General features: G+C 47.7%; 1 protein-coding gene across 10 annotated transcripts in view; it reads left to right on the forward strand.

Annotated features, from left to right (window-relative positions):
* BCL9 (BCL9 transcription coactivator) overlaps positions 1-12572 on the forward strand; it is a 241184-nt gene that overhangs the window by 191654 nt on the left and 36958 nt on the right. For 8 of the 10 annotated variants that reach the window (XM_075593525.1, XM_075593530.1, XM_075593532.1 and 5 more), the window contains exon 2: positions 11120-11200. The gene's annotated coding sequence lies outside the window, so the exon portion shown is untranslated. Of the gene's footprint in view, positions 1-10657; positions 10963-11119; positions 11201-12572 lie in introns of all 10 variants that reach the window. The other 2 variants (XM_075593528.1, XM_075593529.1) reach the window with 2 other exon arrangements.

Here is a 12572-nt window from a genome sequence, read left to right on the forward strand (position 1 = left end):
CCCCCTACCCAAGTGTCCACCGCCTACGTATCTTCTCTTCCCTACTCCCCCTACCCAAGTGTCCACCGCCTACGTATCTTCTCTTCCCTACTCCCCCTACCCAAGTGTCCACCACCTATGTATCTTCTCTTCCCTACTCCCCCTACCCAAGTGTCCACCACCTACGTATCTTCTCTCCCCCCCTCCCTACCCATGTGTCCACCACCTACGTATCTTCTCTCCCCCCCTCCCTACCCATGTGTCCACCACCTACGTATCTTCTCTTCCCTACGTCCCCTACCCAAGTGTCCACCACCTACGTATCTTCTCTTCCCTACTCCCCCTACCCAAGTGTCCACCACCTAAGTAGCTTCTCTTCCCTACTCCCCCTACCCAAGTGTCCACAATCTATGTATCTTCTCCCCTCCCCCTACCCATGTGTCCACAATCTATGTATCTTCTCCCCTCCCCCTACCCATGTGTCCACAATCTATGTATCTTCTCCCCTCCCCCTACCCAAGTGTCTACCACGACATACATATTGCTTCTTAATATATTTCTGTTGCAGGTTTATAGCGCGTGAAATGTATTCTTCATATTAGTATTTATCAGCAATTACAGTAAGGCAGGGGTTCCCAACTGTGGTCCTCAACCCCCCCCCCCAAACAAGTCAGGATTTCAGGATATTCCTGCTTCAGCACAGAAGGCTGTCAAAGACTGAGCCACCTGTTCTGAAGCTGGGATATGTAGAAAACCTGACCTGTTTGGGAGCTGGCGTTGAGAACCTCTGCACTAAGGAGTATGTTGACTCACACCTAGTTATCAATGTGCTTGTAAGTTTCAAACCCTAGTGAGCTGTCGCTGTGCATGTTTGTGTGGCTGTTCCCAGACTGTCTCCCTGGTGTGTTATAGCAGCGCCTTGCTGCCTTAAAGTAATCGTGCTGCAGTCTAGAGCATTAATGAACGTGGTTGTACATTTCTGTGTAAAGTTTATTCTAATTAGAAAACCCGACTTAAAACAATGGAGATCTGTGAGTTATTCTAGGCGCTGATCGCAGCTGCTCCCAGCTTGCCTTACTTACCCCTTCGCACAAACTTGGACAAACAGAAAAATCAGTTTGCTGATAATTGCTGTTTCTCTGCCCAATGGAGAGTTAAGGGAACATGGCCCATCCCCTACCGGGGTGTACACGGTCACGGTCTGTAACCCAAATATCAGAGGAAAACTTGCTTGTTCACGTAATAGGAGCCTTTTTAAATCCCATTTCACTAGGTGCTTTGAGAAGTAAAGCGTGAGACTTCTGCGTGCTGGATTCCCTTGTATATGCGATGCTTACCTGCACTAGTTTAACGGGACAGTGAACATTCCTACTGTCCAAGGTTTTCAGCCTGACCGGGCAGGACAAATTACACGTCATTAGGGAAGGTTACTAGTTTTTCTCCGTTTATCTTTCTTGGTGTGTTTAATCCTTTAGATCAGAGGTGGCCGCCTCAAGTGCCACAAACAGGTCAGGTTTTCAGTAGGCTCCTGCTTCAGCACAGGTGGTGCAGTCGGAATGACTGAGCCACCTGTGCTGAAGCAGGGATATCCCTAATACCAGCCCTTGAGTACTGGAGTTGGCCAGCCCTGCATTAGATTTTTCTAAACCCTTTTCTGGGATTCCCAGGCCTGATGTTCAGAATAACCGATGACCCGCATGCACTTATCTTGTATGTGGATGTGTAACATTGATTAGTTGTCCCTAACACTTGACCTGCCTGTGGTTCCCAGAGGAGCGGGTGAAAAAGCACAGTCCTGGGTGAGCATTACGGAGATAAATAAAGATTATAAAGGCGTCTTCATGCAATAATTCAAAACGCTATGACTTATGATGCATACAAAAATCCCCTTTTATTTGGATCCTGAGATAGATATATACATATTTACATTGGCAGCATGTATTATTTTAGTGGCCTATTTTCAATGGCTACCACAGAAGATTGTAAAACGCTGTGCTTACTGAAAGTGATGACATTGCTGTGTATGTTTTGTAGTTTTCCTAATTTAAGGCCCAACCTATATTGTAAACTCTGAAACGACGTATTCACAAGTCTCTATTTTGGGAAGTGCGACTTTTCCTATAAATGGCCTCTGAAGTCTGCAGCATTAGCGGTGCCGCGCGCGTGCGCACTCCTAGAGGTGCCGCGCGCGTGCGCACTCCTAGAGGTGCCGCGCGCGTGCGCACTCCTAGAGGTGCCGCGCGCGTGCGCACTCCTAGAGGTGCCGCGCGCGTGCGCACTCCTAGAGGTGCCGCGCGCGTGCGCACTCCTAGAGGTGCCGCGCGCGTGCGCACTCCTAGAGGTGCCGCGCGCGTGCGCACTCCTAGAGGTGCCGCGTGCACTCCTAGAGGTGCCGCCTCTAATGGCGTTGCAATAATGACAGATAAATCTAGGCCAAGAGCATTGTTTTGGGTCATACCTAACAATGCAGAGGAATACCAAGGCTACAGTGATAGTATAAGCATGTGGCCCTTCTCGTTGCTGTACTCCGTGTGCATCATCACTACAGGCAGTTCTCGGTTATCCGACACAATTCGTTACTCAAAATGGCGTTGTAAAGCGAAACACGTTTCCCATAGGAACACTGTTTAAATGAAAAGTTCCGTTCCTGAAGGCATTTTTAACACTAAAATACACCAAATATTTTATGCAGGCAATAAGATATGCAGCGCATACATAAATTATATGGTGTATATACTGTATTTTTATATATAATATAACATAATAAATATATTATATAGTATAATATTATATATATATACGCTCTTACGACGCTTTGCAACGTTGTTTATGTGAATGTGTATATATATATATACACACATACACAACGTTGCAAAGCGTCGTAAGAGCGTTGGATAAGCCATTTTGGCGTTGTAAAAATTAATATAGCTATGCATTGCACAGCGTTGGATAAGCCATTCGTTGTAAAGCGAAGCGTTGTAAAACGAGGACTTCCTGTACTTCTGAGATGTAAAGTACATGGAAAACTATTGGATGCTTTCACCATCAGAATAAAGGACTGTGCCAGGGGTTCTCAACTCCCACCCTCAAGACCCCACAAACAGGTCAGGTTTTCAGGATATCTCTGCTTCAGCACGTGACGCTATCAGACTCTGTCTTTGAGCTTCTGGTTGAGCTACCTGTGCTGAATCAGAGATCCTTAAAACCTGACCTGTTTGGGGCGTCTTGGCACGGGAGCTGAGAACCCCCGGGCTACGGTAATTAGACGAGGCTGCACTTATAATGCAGTTCCACCTGTTTCTCCTTCATCCAAGCGGAGACGTTGCAGCGTGGCCTGAGAAAGCAGGGAGGGCACAGATTCTCCGCTGTCTACAGGAAGCTTTCTCTGCCCAATAAAAGTTTTATCATTTTTCACCAGCAACTTGCCGGCTATGTGTTGTTTTCTGAGAATTGCTACTTGCATCTGAAGAAAATGCCGTGCCTTTTTAACAATTCAAATCAATTGCCTAAATATACAATTGTCACCACTCTTGTTTGAAACAAAATTAAGCATTATCATTTTTGCTAAATATCTTCTCAATTCAACCCAAAATAGTAACTAAAAACCGAGCTGTGTGTTTTGCGTCTGCCCTCCAGATTGTCACTTTGCACCATTCCCCTGTGAGCTGCAACTGCAATCATTTCTAACGGGTTTAGTATCTCAGGTTCGCCAGAAAAGAGATCTCAGGAGGTACAGTGGCTGCTGAGCCCGTGTGCGACCTGCACACTTGTCCCACAAACTGCCCCTTAGTGTGTGTGTTATGGCTGTCAATTACAGCCGGAGCTTCCAAAGTCGCTCCCCACAATGCTTTGCATCCACAGAAGCAAGGCAGCATGGGGCGTGACTTTGGAAGCTCCTGCTGTTATTGACCGCTCTCCCCTCCACCCCCCATGCTGTCTGCACACACCGAAAGGCAGTTTGGGGCCTTAAGTGTTTCTCTCCTCCCCCCACCCCCTTTCCACGACCTGCCAATAAGCTTTATTAATGGGGATCTCACAGAATAAATGTTTTCTAGCAGGGGGTGCACAATGTACAAAGGGTTGGGAAGCACTTGGGGCATAAACCAGACTTGCATTAAGATTGCGACTGTTAGATGAAATGCTTTTCTACCATTGTGCAGGAAGGATGGAAAACCTGGATGTATATCTGTATGTCTCGCTCATGTTTTCAAAGTATATACAAAGACGTTTTGGGCCCTGGTGCAGCAGGCTGGCAGAGCCTGTGTGGGATGTACTGATGGACTTCAGTCCGTTTGAATGTTTCTGTGGGAAAATTAAATAACCGTATGATATGTTTCCAACATCAGAACTTTCTGCCATGGCTGCTGGGACAGAACCGGCTACATTAACTCTTCAGCGATTTCTGTCCGTCGTGGGGAACGTTTTTTTTATTTTTTAATTATTTCCAAGATTGTTAAGAAACGGAGCTGTAGTGTAGTTCAACTCGGTCCTGAACTTTTGAATGGGTCTTTCCTCCCCAATTTAAGTTAAAGCCTCTGGAGGAGTGGATCGGGAACTAAATTGTAAATGGTGGACATTGGTCACTAAAGTGTTTAATATCTTGTGCGTATTTTGTCAGAGCGGTGTGTAATATTGTGTTAATGTTTCCTGTTCCTGAGGGTAGGACCCTTTTTAGCAGGATTATACAATCCGTGCTCAGTTTGGGCTGGTTATTTGACTTGAAGGCTAACTAACATTGATTTTCAAATTGTTAGCTGCTCTCTACATTGGTAATAAAGTTTACCTTACGAGTAAGCAGATGAAGTACTGTACTAGCTCTTTCCTTTAACCTATATTTTTCGAAGACTTGAGTTACATTTTTTTAAATGAATTCTTGGCTCACTTATTAAGGGTGTTCTGTTTAATAACATGTTACATTTTTAGGTGCGAGTAATTTTTGGGATTGTCAGACGCGTAGCACAATGTGTCCTGCACTGTTACTTCCTTTTACTATAAAGCTGGTTAAAGAATGAATCCTGCTGCTTACCTTTATATAGAACTAAAAGTAGCTATATTAGTTCGTGACAGTTACATTTAGTGATACTTTTTTACTAGACCAACTTGAAAATATGTGTAGATGGTCCAGTAAAATATTTCACACCATACACACGATAGTGCAGCTCAGAGACGGTGCCTTACACTAGGAGACTGACACTGTTATCCTTGTGGGCCAACCATGAATATCATCTTTGGCTGTCTACATAAGTACCCTCGTTTTTAGGCGCACCATATAGTGTTTGTAGGAGCACCATATAGTGTTTGTAGGAGCACCATATAGTGTTTGTAGGAGCACCATATAGTGTTTGTAGGAGCACCATATAGTCTGCAACAAGAATAAACCCGCTCTCTGTCAGTTATGTCACATGCAGAATGGCTTCTTTTTTTACTGAGCTGGTTGATTGCACTCTAGATCAAAGGTGCCCAAGTCCCAAGAGGTCCACCCCCTCCCCCCAATGGGTCAAGTTTCCAGCACAGGTGCCTCAATCCGTCCCTGCTTCAGCACGGGTGGCTCACTGAGCCTCTGAGCCACCTGTGCTGAAGCTGGGATATCCTGGAAACTTACCTTTTGGGGGATCTTGACGACTGGAGTTGAGTCCCCATGCTCTAGATCAGCGGGGTGCGACCCCCAGGGGAGGCGCGAGACTTTGTGCGGGGGGGCGTGGGGTTAACAGAGACCCCGCACGCTTCCCGAAGGCACTTAAGTTAAGTGCCGGGGGAGCTGCAGGGCCTCTGTAAACATACTTACCTCGGCTCCGGCGGCTTTTCTCACGCGGCACCATGGCAACGCGGTGTCAAATGGTATCCTTGTGTCTGTGCCGGAAAGGCTCGGAACTTTTCTACTGCCTGGTGACACGGGGTAAACCGGATCTCTTGGTCGGTGTCAGACTAGGTGTTGCACTGGAAAACTGGGGCCTATCATTTTTTTTATTTGTACAGAATGTAGTGTCCTGGCACCGTAATGAAGAGTTGGGATTTAAAGCGCCAGTCCCAGTGTTTGGCCTTGTGTGGCATGCCTTTCCTAATGGTTTTAATGTTTGTTTCATAGTTTGATGTCCTTAGCAGCATGTCAAGCTTGATTCCAAAAGCATAATGGCAAGTAACACAATATTAATCGCATTAAATGGCTGCGAAGGAACACATACAATTGCAGTTACAATTTGCAAAGCAAACATTTTTTTTAATGTGATAATTGGGACTTCAAAGTGGGAAAAACCCCTGCAGAATACACGTGAAGGAGGGGTGAATATGGCATGACTGCGTTGTGGGATTATAGTCGCTGTTGGCTCCATAGGTTCTTTTAGTCTTTGCCTTCTGTAACACAACTTAATATTTAAGCGTGTTGGGACAGGTGTTTTATTCTACCTGTGTTCTATTATACAGAGCAGCGCACAGGGGCAGCACTCTCCTGTTATACAGAGCAGCGCACAGGGGCAGCACTCTCCTGTTATACAGAGCAGCGCACAGGGGCAGCACTCTCCTGTTATACAGAGCAGCGCACAGGGGCAGCACTCTCCTGTTATACAGAGCAGCGCACAGGGGCAGCACTCTCCTGTTATACAGAGCAGCGCACAGGGGCAGCACTCTCCTGTTATACAGAGCAGCGCACAGGGGCAGCACTCTCCTGTTATACAGAGCAGTGCACAGGGGCAGCACTCTCCTGTTATACAGAGCAGCGCACAGGGGCAGCACTCTCCTGTTATACAGAGCAGCGCACAGGGGCAGCACTCTCCTGTTATACAGAGCAGCGCACAGGGGCAGCACTCTCCTGTTATACAGAGCAGCGCACAGGGGCAGCACTCTCCTGTTATACAGAGCAGCGCACAGGGGCAGCACTCTCCTGTTATACAGAGCAGTGCACAGGGGCAGCACTCTCCTGTTATACAGAGCAGCGCACAGGGGCAGCACTCTCCTGTTATACAGAGCAGCGCACAGGGGCAGCACTCTCCTGTTATACAGAGCAGCGCACAGGGGCAGCACTCTCCTGTTATACAGAGCAGCGCACAGGGGCAGCACTCTCCTGTTATACAGAGCAGCGCACAGGGGCAGCACTCTCCTGTTATACAGAGCAGCGCACAGGGGCAGCACTCTCCTGTTATACAGAGCAGCGCACAGGGGCAGCACTCTCCTGTTATACAGAGCAGCGCACAGGGGCAGCACTCTCCTGTTATACAGAGCAGCGCACAGGGGCAGCACTCTCCTGTTATACAGAGCAGCGCACAGGGGCAGCACTCTCCTGTTATACAGAGCAGCGCACAGGGGCAGCACTCTCCTGTTATACAGAGCAGCGCACAGGGGCAGCACTCTCCTGTTATACAGAGCAGCGCACAGGGGCAGCACTCTCCTGTTATACAGAGCAGCGCACAGGGGCAGCACTCTCCTGTTATACAGAGCAGCGCACAGGGGCAGCACTCTCCTGTTATACAGAGCAGCGCACAGGGGCAGCACTCTCCTGTTATACAGAGCAGCGCACAGGGGCAGCACTCTCCTGTTATACAGAGCAGCGCACAGGGGCAGCACTCTCCTGTTATACAGAGCAGCGCACAGGGGCAGCACTCTCCTGTTATACAGAGCAGCGCACAGGGGCAGCACTCTCCTGTTATACAGAGCAGCGCACAGGGGCAGCACTCTCCTGTTATACAGAGCAGCGCACAGGGGCAGCACTCTCCTGTTATACAGAGCAGCGCACAGGGGCAGCACTCTCCTGTTATACAGAGCAGCGCACAGGGGCAGCACTCTCCTGTTATACAGAGCAGCGCACAGGGGCAGCACTCTCCTGTTATACAGAGCAGCGCACAGGGGCAGCACTCTCCTGTTATACAGAGCAGCGCACAGGGGCAGCACTCTCCTGTTATACAGAGCAGCGCACAGGGGCAGCACTCTCCTGTTATACAGAGCAGCGCACAGGGGCAGCACTCTCCTGTTATACAGAGCAGCGCACAGGGGCAGCACTCTCCTGTTATACAGAGCAGCGCACAGGGGCAGCACTCTCCTGTTATACAGAGCAGCGCACAGGGGCAGCACTCTCCTGTTATACAGAGCAGCGCACAGGGGCAGCACTCTCCTGTTATACAGAGCAGCGCACAGGGGCAGCACTCTCCTGTTATACAGAGCAGCGCACAGGGGCAGCACTCTCCTGTTATACAGAGCAGCGCACAGGGGCAGCACTCTCCTGTTATACAGAGCAGCGCACAGGGGCAGCACTCTCCTGTTATACAGAGCAGCGCACAGGGGCAGCACTCTCCTGTTATACAGAGCAGCGCACAGGGGCAGCACTCTCCTGTTATACAGAGCAGCGCACAGGGGCAGCACTCTCCTGTTATACAGAGCAGCGCACAGGGGCAGCACTCTCCTGTTATACAGAGCAGCGCACAGGGGCAGCACTCTCCTGTTATACAGAGCAGCGCACAGGGGCAGCACTCTCCTGTTATACAGAGCAGCGCACAGGGGCAGCACTCTCCTGTTATACAGAGCAGCGCACAGGGGCAGCACTCTCCTGTTATACAGAGCAGCGCACAGGGGCAGCACTCTCCTGTTATACAGAGCAGCGCACAGGGGCAGCACTCTCCTGTTATACAGAGCAGCGCACAGGGGCAGCACTCTCCTGTTATACAGAGCAGCGCACAGGGGCAGCACTCTCCTGTTATACAGAGCAGCGCACAGGGGCAGCACTCTCCTGTTATACAGAGCAGCGCACAGGGGCAGCACTCTCCTGTTATACAGAGCAGCGCACAGGGGCAGCACTCTCCTGTTATACAGAGCAGCGCACAGGGGCAGCACTCTCCTGTTATACAGAGCAGCGCACAGGGGCAGCACTCTCCTGTTATACAGAGCAGCGCACAGGGGCAGCACTCTCCTGTTATACAGAGCAGCGCACAGGGGCAGCACTCTCCTGTTATACAGAGCAGCGCACAGGGGCAGCACTCTCCTGTTATACAGAGCAGCGCACAGGGGCAGCACTCTCCTGTTATACAGAGCAGCGCACAGGGGCAGCACTCCTATTATACAGAGCAGCGCACAGGGGCAGCACTCTCCTGTTATACAGAGCAGCGCACAGGGGCAGCACTCTCCTGTTATACAGAGCAGCGCACAGGGGCAGCACTCTCCTGTTATACAGAGCAGCGCACAGGGGCAGCACTCTCCTGTTATACAGAGCAGCGCACAGGGGCAGCACTCTCCTGTTATACAGAGCAGCGCACAGGGGCAGCACTCTCCTGTTATACAGAGCAGCGCACAGGGGCAGCACTCTCCTGTTATACAGAGCAGCGCACAGGGGCAGCACTCTCCTGTTATACAGAGCAGCGCACAGGGGCAGCACTCTCCTGTTATACAGAGCAGCGCACAGGGGCAGCACTCTCCTGTTATACAGAGCAGAGACAGGGGCAGCACTCTCCTGTTATACAGAGCAGCGCACAGGGGCAGCACTCTCCTGTTATACAGAGCAGCGCACAGGGGCAGCACTCTCCTGTTATACAGAGCAGCGCACAGGGGCAGCACTCTCCTGTTTATTTAAGTGTTGGTATCAGAAACGGAACAGTTTTGATCAATGGAAACCTCTTGGCTGTAGCTTCTCTTCATTAGTTTGTGACCGTATTATAGCTCTTTTGAGTAATCCAGGGGTGGCCAACACGTGTCTTTAAGGGCCACCAACCAGTTGGGTATAAAGGCTAGTGCATGATTGAGCCACCTGTGCTGAAGCAGGGCTATCCTTAACCTGACCTGTTGGTGGCCCTTGAGGATTAGAGCTGGTCGGCCCTGGAGTAATCCATGAAGTGGGATATTTACTTGCAGAAACCAGCCAAGTTGAGGATGAGTGCACTGTATGAGTGCACTGTATGAGTGCACTGTATGAGTGCACTGTATGAGTGCACTGTATGAGTGCACTGTATGAGTGCACTGTATGAGTGCACAAAAGCACATGGCTGATGTGAGTGGGAAATTGAGAAGTATATCATTTTCTGCAAGCGGCCTGCTCTGTAGCATCTATAGCACAGCGGGTGCACCAATGTATTGCACTCAGTATAGTTAGAGAGCTTCCATAAGTGCCCAGGATGGCCAATACAGTCATTGAATTGACTGTACATATTACTGCGCTCCTCCCTATAGAAATTTGCTGCTGGTAAAAAGATAGGCCTTGCATATAGAAAAACAAAGAACGATTCCTGCCCCCCTACCTATTGGGCTAAAATAATAGTGATCTCATGAGTAAGGGTTATTTGGTTAAACCCTTTGGCCGAAGCGTTATAAGCCTGAAGCCAACGTCACGCCATAACCGAACGTATTCGAGATCACTATTTTATTTTAACCTAATTGGTAGTAGAGCAGGAATCGTACTTTTTGATCATTGCATTGTGAGTACAGTTGGTGAAACATGGTCACATTTTAAATCGGCATTGAAATGTTCAGTTATAGGCCGCTATGTTTTGTAGGAAAATTGTAATCCGTTTATTATCATGTCAAAGTAATCTGGTAAATCCTGTTTCCCATAACATTGAGCGCTGTCACATTAGAGCACTAAAATATTACTTTTAATTTCAGTGTCTGTACACCAGGGAAGAACAATGTGTTACTTAAATTGTGGCTGAGTTAGCAAAGTGCGTCTTCATTAACAAGTCTTCCACGATTAATTATATATCGTTAGGTCTCAAATTCCATGCGATTTCTCCCTCGTGATATTCAGAAGTTGCTGGTAACTGCAATAATCTAGCGGCTCTCAGAAGGATCGTCTGCTGACTGGAAATATTACTGTACAAATCGGCAGGCATATCCCGCACGCCTTTCCTTAGGGTTGGCCCGAAAAGCATATAGAGCACATGTAACCAAAAGACAGGACATGGTCCTAGGAAAGGATTCGAAAGGCATTTGGTATATGCCTGGAAACCTAAGAAATACTGTCTGAAATGCTACAAAAAGAAGGTTTTTTGGTAAACCACTTAAAAGCGGGATGTAAGCATATAACAAAAAAGTTTGATGACCATTTGACTTATGCATATGTTGGGCTAAATGTTTAGTCTCATTATTCCCATTTTTCTTTTGTATTTATGGATGTTCCTATACTGAAGCCGATTGTCCCTCTTAACATGATTCTTCTGCTTCTTTGCAGGTAATTGAGCGTTTGTCATAAGGGTCCTCACTGAATACCCAACAGGATGAGTACTGCTGTATCGTGACCCCAAGGGACCTGGTGAGTGATGGTGATGTAAAACCAAGGTTAATTAAACAAACCGTGAAAAGAACATTGTATTGACAAAATAAAGTGGCGAACGGTATAGCTTTAACCCTGTTTCTATTAGTTTCATTCCTTAAACGGCCAATCTGCAGGCGTTCCTGCCCTTGGGTCTCTGCAGTGGGAAGGAGACACGAATTGTTCTGGAAAAGGAATGGCAACGCGCAGTGCAAATAACGACACGGCCCCAATGTTTGCTTAACAACCATTTCCCTGCCAGGCAGCGTCTACTTCAAGGCTCCCGCCGACCTGACGTTGCAATAAAGCACGGGCTCTCAGCAATGTGTGTTTTATAGCTAAAGTTTTATACACCACTTTACTAATTGTTTTATAATTGGTTTGCTGCCTTTTGTTACTGCATATGCGAAAGCCTAAGTGTAAAATGTGCACACAATATGCAGTATCCGTCCCTTTTTTTAGGAGCGTGTACTAAACGGGAACGCATTTAGCAGCATGTCCAAAACGGTTGGGACAAAGCTGGGCTGTAATACGACGTGTTGGTGTGTTTGTGGCTGTTTGTAATTGCGCTGGAAGGGCAGGGAACCAGTGAATAAGTTCAGTGACGACGATTTTGCTACTAATGCCAGTGATCAGATTTATTATTTTTTAGAGCATCTCATCACTAAGCTTTAGCCAAGTTATTTGAATATAATTTTTGGAAGTTATCTTAGAAATGTTGTGTTTACCGTGGAAATTGAGACTTGGGGGATTTGTTTGAAGTATAATTAGACACCTATCTTCTGCCTCTCGTTTCTTGCAAAATTCCAACTACCATTACCCTCTCAATTTGCCCTTTGCCCAAACTGATGCCCATTCATCTATTAACCTTCCTTGTTTATTGTGTGGAAGAAGTTGCTTAAATAGCACTCCCTCTTTCTCATCTTTCGTTATAAAAAGCACCAGTATTCTATTTTCTTTTCCCTCGGCTGTTTTTACCTATTTAGGGAGGAAGTAATGTGGGGTACAATGAGGAAGACGGGACAAAGGTGGATCGCAAAACCGCTTTAATAATGCTGACGAATTAAAAAAGAGCTAAATATAATTACGCAAATAAAGTACAAAACGTTCTATTCTGACCAAAGGATACGGATATAAATGGCAGAAAAGGCTTATTTTGTGTCTGACATGGAGGACATTTGCAATGGAGCCAGGGTTCCCAAACCTTCTTGAATGTGTTGCATGGGGGGTTATTTAAATGAGTTGTGCTTTTTCTGCTTCTTTGTGTTGGGCTTCTTCCAGGAGGCAGCAACTGAGGAGCTGTTTTAAAATATGTGGAATTAATTTCCTTGGATGACCTGGGGTGTTTTGTAAGGGCTCTTTAATTAGTGCG

This window comes from Ascaphus truei, chromosome 3 (genome assembly GCF_040206685.1).
Source record: "Ascaphus truei isolate aAscTru1 chromosome 3, aAscTru1.hap1, whole genome shotgun sequence".
NCBI classification, from domain to species: domain Eukaryota; kingdom Metazoa; phylum Chordata; class Amphibia; order Anura; family Ascaphidae; genus Ascaphus; species Ascaphus truei.